This window comes from Pipistrellus hanaki, assembly GCF_964339955.1.
Source record: "Pipistrellus hanaki genome assembly, chromosome: 16".
NCBI classification, from domain to species: Eukaryota; Metazoa; Chordata; class Mammalia; order Chiroptera; family Vespertilionidae; genus Pipistrellus; species Pipistrellus hanaki.
The window spans coordinates 43365033-43372607 of record NC_140518.1 but is presented as its reverse complement, the minus strand read 5'-3'; the positions used below and the strand labels follow the sequence as shown (position 1 = coordinate 43372607).

The following is a 7575-nucleotide window of genomic DNA, read 5'->3' as shown; positions in this document are numbered from 1 at the left end:
GTCCTGACCCTCAGGCTGTAGGGGCTCACTGCTCCTGTCCTGACCCTCAGGCTGCAGGGGGCTCACTGCTCCTGTCCTGACCCTCAAGCTGCAGGGGGCTCACTGCCCCTGTCCTGACCCTCAGGCTGCAGGGGCTCACTGTTCCTGTCCTGACCCTCAAGCTGCAGGGGGCTCACTGCCCCTGTCCTGACCCTCAGGTTGCAGGGGCTCACTGCCCCTGTCCTGACCCTCAAGCTGCAGGGGGCTCACTGCCCCTGTCCCTGTCACTGACTGCATGTCAAGACCCGGCTGGAGGACCGTTAATCAAGGACGACCTCTACACCCCCCTGGATATGAGAAGCTCTGCTTCATGGTCACAGGCAGCAGAGCTGACAGGAGAGGATAGAGGTTGGGGAACAGAGAGAGCACGGCCTGACTTCTCAGAGTGAACGGTGATGGTTCCCAGGCAAATGCCAAAACCCTGAGTTTTGCTGGATCCTTCATGCACTGGGTGAAAGCTACTCTCCTCGTTGGAATTTACAAGGAAATAATGCCAGCAAACTCTCCTCTGACGGGGGAGGGGGGAACCGAGAATGGGGAGGCATCAGAAAGAGAACTTGGGGGCTGGAGAGGGGGTAGCCAGGCTTGAGAGTGAGAGCGAGGCAGGCACAGGACACCCAGCCAGGCATTCAGGCAGTCAGGGGAAGCTGCTGCGGGTGACCACTCCCAGGGGACCCAGGTTCAATCGGGGATACGCCGTGGAGTGGACTGTAACCAGCATTTTGTAACACCCAAGGAATTCCTTCAAATCCCTGTCCCTTCAGCAAACAGGACAAAACCCTCTGCCACTGTGTGTGTGGTCTCGGTGGTACAGGGCAGTGAAGGTCTGAGCCCGGACAGGGGGCAGGAAAGCCAGGGGCATGGCTGTCTCCAGTGCCCAGGGCAGAGGGGCAGCCCCCTCTCTACTGCTTCCTGAGGGTCTGCAACGCTGGACAGAGGCTGCCAAGCGGGGAGATGGGCCCTGCCAGCAGAAAGCCTTTGGACAGCGAGCTTCTTGGCTGCAAGTGGAAGAAAATGTCTTTCTACTTGGAAATCCCGTGGGGAGGGAATGCAAAAAGCCAAGACCGCCTTTGCAGCCAACTGGAAATTTTGCAGAGAAATGATTTTTAAAAATACAAATAATACTGAGAAGCATCGTTGCAATGACTAACCCCTCCTGTTTGGCTGATGCCTAGCACTTTGCAACACACTGACTTTGTCATGTCATCGCTGTGCGTGAAGGGCTGCTTTCCCCCTGTGCGGAGGCATGCCGTCCGCAGTCCTTCTGAAAGGACGCACTTTGCCAACTGAGGTCCAGCTTCCACCCCTGGCTTGCCCTACAGTCTCGTCTCCGCCGCCCTACCCATGCCAAGGCCCAAGAAGAGCCTGATAAATCAGGTCATGTTTATGGCCTTCCCTCACCCTCAGGGTGGTTCCCGCCTCTGTAAGCACAGGACTCCCCGTGGCCTGGAAACAGGGGTCTCTGGCCACGCAGCCCACGCTCCAGGGGCCTGCCTCGGGAAGCACAGATGCGGCCAAGGCCTTGGTCATTTACAGATGATTCTCATGCGGCCATGCCCCCAGGCTTACGGCACTGGTGGGGAGGTCATGAAGAAGAGGGCTTTCGTCTCCGCAGAGCAGCAGGCTTTGCAATCCCACGAGTATAAAGGGAAGCGTGGGAAGAGTGTGCTGCCTGCAATGTTTCCTGGAACCAGAAGTTAAACTTTTTTTTTTTTTTTTTTTTTTTTTGAGGAACGCTTTTATTTTCTAAAGGGCACATTTGTAAAGAACGCCCTTTCCATGTGATCTAAAGAAAACTGTACAAGTATCAGATGATTAAAATGTCTGCAAAAGTGACTTCACACCAGAGTCTGGTCCCTCTCTGCCTTGAGCCCACTGTTTGCCTGAGCGGTCAGGACGCACTGGCCATGCTGCTCGAGTCCATGTTCCCTGTGTTTCAGGAGCTAACGAGGTCCTCTCTTCTTTTGGCTGATGGAGACTACAATATTCCTGGATTTTTTTATATAATTCTGTAGGCTAACGTAGCTGGTGAATCTGGCGCATCAACCAAAAAAAGATCATCCTTCATCACAACTCTTCCCTATGTGCGGGTCCAGCGGCACTTTGCTGAGGAGCGGAATCTTCAGGTTCTGGCACATGGCCTCTGCACCCCCCGTTATGGGTGGGAATATCTGAGACTCCTTCTTGCACTTGGGACAGACGAAGCCTGTTCTCCACCACCCCGATGATGGGCAGCTTCACGTTGTGTCAGAAGCTGATTTCTTTCTGGACATCCTGCAGGAACACCACTCCTGGGAGGTGGTGATGATCACGGCCCCATCGATGTGTGTGGTGGCCAGGTACTGGACGGCCGAGAGGTGCTCATCGGACATCCCAGATGGGGTCTCCATGATGAGGTAGTCGACCTCTCCCCAGTCCACATCGCGGAGGAACTGCTTGATCGTGCCGTTCTTCTTGGGTCCTCACCAGAAGACAGCGTCGTCGAGGCTGCTGAGTAAGAAACCCACTGACATCACCCCCAGGTTGTCTTCCAGGAACACTGGAGACCAGCCCGAGCCACTCTGGTGCACCTGTTCTCTTTCCAATCTCATTATCTTGGGAATGGACAGCCCACATATATCAAGGCTAGAAGAGCAACCTGTGTGTTTTCATCCTCTGCTAGGGCGTGAGCAAGGTGGGCGCTGAACATGCTTTTCCCAACGCCGCTTTTTCCAGACAGCCAAGATTTTGTGTTTCACTGTCTTCATTTTCTCTTTGATTTCCTCTATGGCTGGGTCCGGAGCCTCGCTGGTGCCTGAGGCCCATAGCTGCTGATCAGAGTACCCTTGGCACGCGGCCCCTCGGCTGGCCTGGGCGCTGCCGGTGCCGGGGCAGTTGTGAGGCGTCTCCTCCATTTCGCCGCCTTAGTCGCCGGAACCTCAGGAGTTAAACTTTTGACACTAGACTCGCTCTGCCATGTGACCCCTGGGCCCGGGTTGGGGTTGGGGAGATAAGGTCATCAGCAGATCAAGCAAAGCCCTGTCTTAGCCCAGCGAGGTGGTGAGCCCCTTAGCACCTTGTCAAACACTAAATGTAATCCCGGTTTTGTTTTCAGATCGCTTTCTCAAAATACACTAACCACTATGGCATCGCAGGAAAGGTCCCTTTAAAATGATTTACAACGTGTTAACAGCTAAAGAAAACCTAAACAGTGTCTCCATAAACACCCTAGATCACGTTTTTAATTAAGAGCCACACTCCTGATGGAAAAGCATAATGTGTCCATTCACGCCGGGTGCCCACAACGCTGGGTAATCCAGCAGGCGGACTCGATCCACACCTCCCCGTCCTACATTAAAGAAAATAACAATAAAGTGAGGTCCCTTTAACACTTGAGCTTGGGAATTTCCACCCAGAGAAAGGACACATTTTGTTTCATTGCTGGGACATTTGTTACAGTTCCTGTGCCCACAATAGCTCACTCAGGGCTCTGAGTAACCAAAACACCCTTTACGTTTTAATACGCAGCGAGGTCATGCTGAATGTGCCCTGTGCGTGACCCCACACATTCCTGCCCATATGCTGGGGAGGCTGTGCCCTCTGAGAAACAAACTGCTCCTCTTTCTCAGACTGTCCCCTTCAATGCCTTTCCTCCTCCATCTCTTTCCCCTTAAAACTAAATGCCCTGATCTAGGAGGGCAGAGCCCTGTGTGCCTGCAGGAGGTACTGATAGTCCATCAGCATCCACTGGCGGCCTCCTGCGTGTCAGGCTTGGGAAGGCGAGGAGCTGCAGTTATAAGAACCCGGTGAGCAGGGATGGGCAGGCGGCATTGCTGAGGAAGTTCAGAGGAGGGCGCCCCTGCTCTGGGCTTGGAAGTAGAGGGGGAATCAATCTTCGAGGACACCGAGAGTCTCCGTAAACAGAGGGGCGGTGAAAGGGAAAGTAGATTGTATACGCCAGTGTTTACCTAACTTGGTTCTTCGTGCCATTGTTAGCCAGGACCAGGGTCTCGAGGTCTGAGCCGTTCTCACTAAACGCTTTCTTGCTGACTGTTAGGATGTAGTGCAGTGTTTTGCAGAAGCAGCTGTGAACAGGAAGCCAACCAGGTAAGGGAGACCAACTGCAAAGAAGAAACCAATGTGTGATTAACCAGACAGTGTGTCTACACGGCAGCTACGCCTCCCTAGGGCTATGAATCTGCCTTTGTTTGCTGCACGTGAATAAAATCACGCTGCGAGAACCACAGCTCACTCTCGAGTAGAGCACCACAACCAGAGCGCCCCTTGAGTTGGGTAACACCAACTTCAGGGTTTTCACTGCACCCACATGCCACCTGGACACCCCCGGTGCGAAATTCCTGCCTGGAAACTCTACTATCATTTCTCAATATTTTTCTTAAAACATATCACCTTAAAAAAATAAAATAAAAAGTATTTTAAAGGGGAACTTCATATCAATACCGTAATTGGGAAAATAAAAGCATTATTCGAAAGTAAAGACAGAAGCCCTCCCCGCGTGCAGAGCTCAGGCAGCTGATCATCATCCTCAGGCAAAAACACCTGATGAACAAAAAGATAGATACAGAGGCAGTAAAGCCTCAAACAGACTGTCAGACTACAGGGGAAGGTTGGGGAGATGTGTGGGAGATAAGAGATCAACTGAAGGACTTGTATGCATGCATATAAGCGTAACCAATGGAAGCAAAACACTGGGGGGTGAGGGCATGTATGGGAGTTAGGTGAGAGGACAATGGGAAGATATGTACACATGTAATACCTTAATCAATAAAAAATTAAAAACGAAATACTTGGGCACCTCTTTTTCTAAAGCACTTGTTAGAAATAGTAAGTGTATGCAAATGTCTTTAGAAAACTGATTTAGAGATTATCTTTAGAAAAACCATGTCTGCAAACACCCCAGATTTGCCTCACTCTCCCAGCAGGTGGAGAGGACGGGCGACTCTGGGGCTAGAGCTGCATGTTCCCTCAGGAACTGCACTGTAAACAAACCAAAGGCCATTTTAGAAAAAGTCACTTATGCGGGTTGGTCTAGAATCCCAGCCTAGGCCTGAGGTGTTCCGATTTTAAGCACAGGCAAGTCCCAAGTCCAAGCACATCTAGAACAGGCTGGGTGCCCAGGGCCAGCAGTGGGATGCTCTGAAACCTGAGAAACACCCCAGGGAGAGATGCATGGAAGGGAACACACAGCTCAGCATGAGCCCAGGACAAGGACCTCCTGACAGAGGAGGGGTCATCGTGAGCTGCTGTCTGTGACCAGCACGCGAATTTGTGTTGGTTTTCAGAGAGGAGCTGACGTCTGCAAGCTTTCATGGAGCGTCTCAGCACTGTAGGGAGTGAGCACCGTTTGGTCACCCATCTAACACAGGGGTGGGGTCTCCTAGAGGGAGAGGAGCCCTCTGTCTCCTCACTTCTGCTGTCTGGTGCTCTGCAGACCGGAGAGGCAGTCGCTGCAGGACGCCGGGGGAGTCCACGGTGAGCATCACGCCGAGGAAGCAGCACATAGAAGGTGCCAGAGAGCACAGGGGAGTCCGTGGGTGCCTCCCTGTGCCTGGGACACCCTCCCGTGCCTGTGACCCCCTCCCTGTGCCTGCAGCACTTCCCATGCCTGCAACAGCCTTGCTGACTCCCACGACCTGGACACCCCCAAGACCTGAGTGCTGTGGGCGGGGCACCCAGCACACAGAGGTGAAACTAGCAACCATCACTCAGCATCTTATGTAGAGGACTAAGAAATTAAATAAAAACACCTGCCTGAGCCATACCTGATAGCCCTCTTATTTCCAACAAAATTATCTATAATCAATTTTTTAATGTAAAAAGAGGGTTTTAAAAACATCAGAGTTTTGTTCTTCTTGAGGAAAACAATTCCTCTGTTAAGAAATGATTTTTCCTAATTTAAATCCATAAACTAGGTGAATATGTTTCAGATAAAAGTAAAGGAGATGTACATTTGCAACATTCTCTGTTTGTTTGTTAAGGATAAATGATCTTTAGTCATTCATCGCCTTCCTTCTCATCTCCATCACGTCCTCCAGTTGGTGCTCAGTGTGCTGGGCCTGGCCCTGCCTAGAGCAGGGGAATCCCACCTCTGCGAGAATGGAGGCTTCCGGTTCTTTTTGTGGTCACTGCCCCACTTGTAAAACGGAAGTGAAAATTCTACCCTCCTCACGCACTTGCTGAGAGGAGTAAAGGAGTTAATATGAGCAAGTACAGCACTAGAAACAGCATCTGATGTATAGAGAACAGTCACTACATGTTATGAAAATCATTAGCATCATAGAAGGTCAGAACTGACAGGTACATCAGGGTCATTGAGGTTCCACCCTGCTTTTTTTGCTCTTTTTTGTTTTGTTTTGTTTTGTTTTGTTTTGTTACCAGCTGAGGAATCTACATTTCAAAAAGCTGTTCTAAGCCAGAGTCTAGATTTCAAATCAAGAGAATCTCTTTGACACAAAATAGGCACATAAAACAGAAAGCAAGTGTTGTTTTTCCTTTGGCTACTTTGAAGACTGTCTAGAAAGAATTCCTTGACAACGTGGTTTAAAACATGATTCTCTCAGGAAATAGGAGACAAGCAAAGTTCTTCCGAAGATCTGTGGCACTGTGTCCGGGGAGCTCTCAGAAACCAGAAAGTTAGCGAGGAGTCACTTTGGGTGGTCATGTTCTAGGGCAGTGGTCAGCAAACTCATTAGTCAACAGAGTCAAATATCAACAGTACAACAATTGAAATTTCTTTTGAGAGCCAAATTTTTTAAACTTAAACTTCTTCTAATGCCACTCCTTCAAAATATACTCACCTAGGCCATGGTGTTTTGTGGAAGAGCCACACTCAAGAGGCCCAAGATCCGCATGTGGCTCGCGAGCAGCAGTTTGCTGACCACAGTTCTAGGGGAAGCTGAGGTAATCCTTTTCCCACTAGTGCTGGGGATGAAGTCCTTACAATATCTCAAGAAAAATAACTTTCTGAGACTTGCACAGGAGGATAGATGAGTTTTATTTGTGTGAAATTATATCCCTGGCTTCCAAAGTCCCATTCCCCATGGTCCAGTCTTGGAAGTACAGCAGGTGAGACAGTAAAGCTAAAAGCAAGCCGGAGTCCAGAGTTCTCATTGCATTTTGGAGCTGGGTTCAGTTAAGCATCAGGCTAGCTGCAGTCTATTAGTCCACTGTGTGGGGTCCACATGAGCATGGGCCACGGGAGCAAATGCAGGAAGCAGGAGCCAAAGAGCTCCACACACCAGGAATCAAGCACAACAAGCCAAGAGCCAAGAGAGCGAATGTCTTTATTTCTAAGACTAAATAGCCCAAAGTTTACGGCCATGCCCATTCTGGCCAATGACTTATTCCCAGGTACAACTGACAGGCATTTACCTTTCCACATTACCCCAACATTGCTGGGCATGCATCTGTCGTCCCTTTGCCCAGTCCCTGAGTGAATGCAAAGTTGTAGCTTCCAGGCAAAGCTAGCCAAGTGACATGCCTATAATATTTAGCCTTCCCTCTGCTCCTTTCTGATTACCAGTAACTAAGTTAATT

General features: G+C 50.3%; 1 pseudogene across 1 annotated transcript; it reads right to left on the bottom strand.

Annotated features, from left to right (window-relative positions):
* Positions 1-2065: 2065 nt before the first annotated feature.
* On the bottom strand, positions 2066-2933 carry LOC311610408 (cytosolic Fe-S cluster assembly factor NUBP1-like; annotated as a pseudogene). Its single transcript has one exon. The product of its transcript is annotated as a cytosolic Fe-S cluster assembly factor NUBP1-like (transcript).
* Between the last annotated feature and the right edge of the window lie 4642 nt (positions 2934-7575).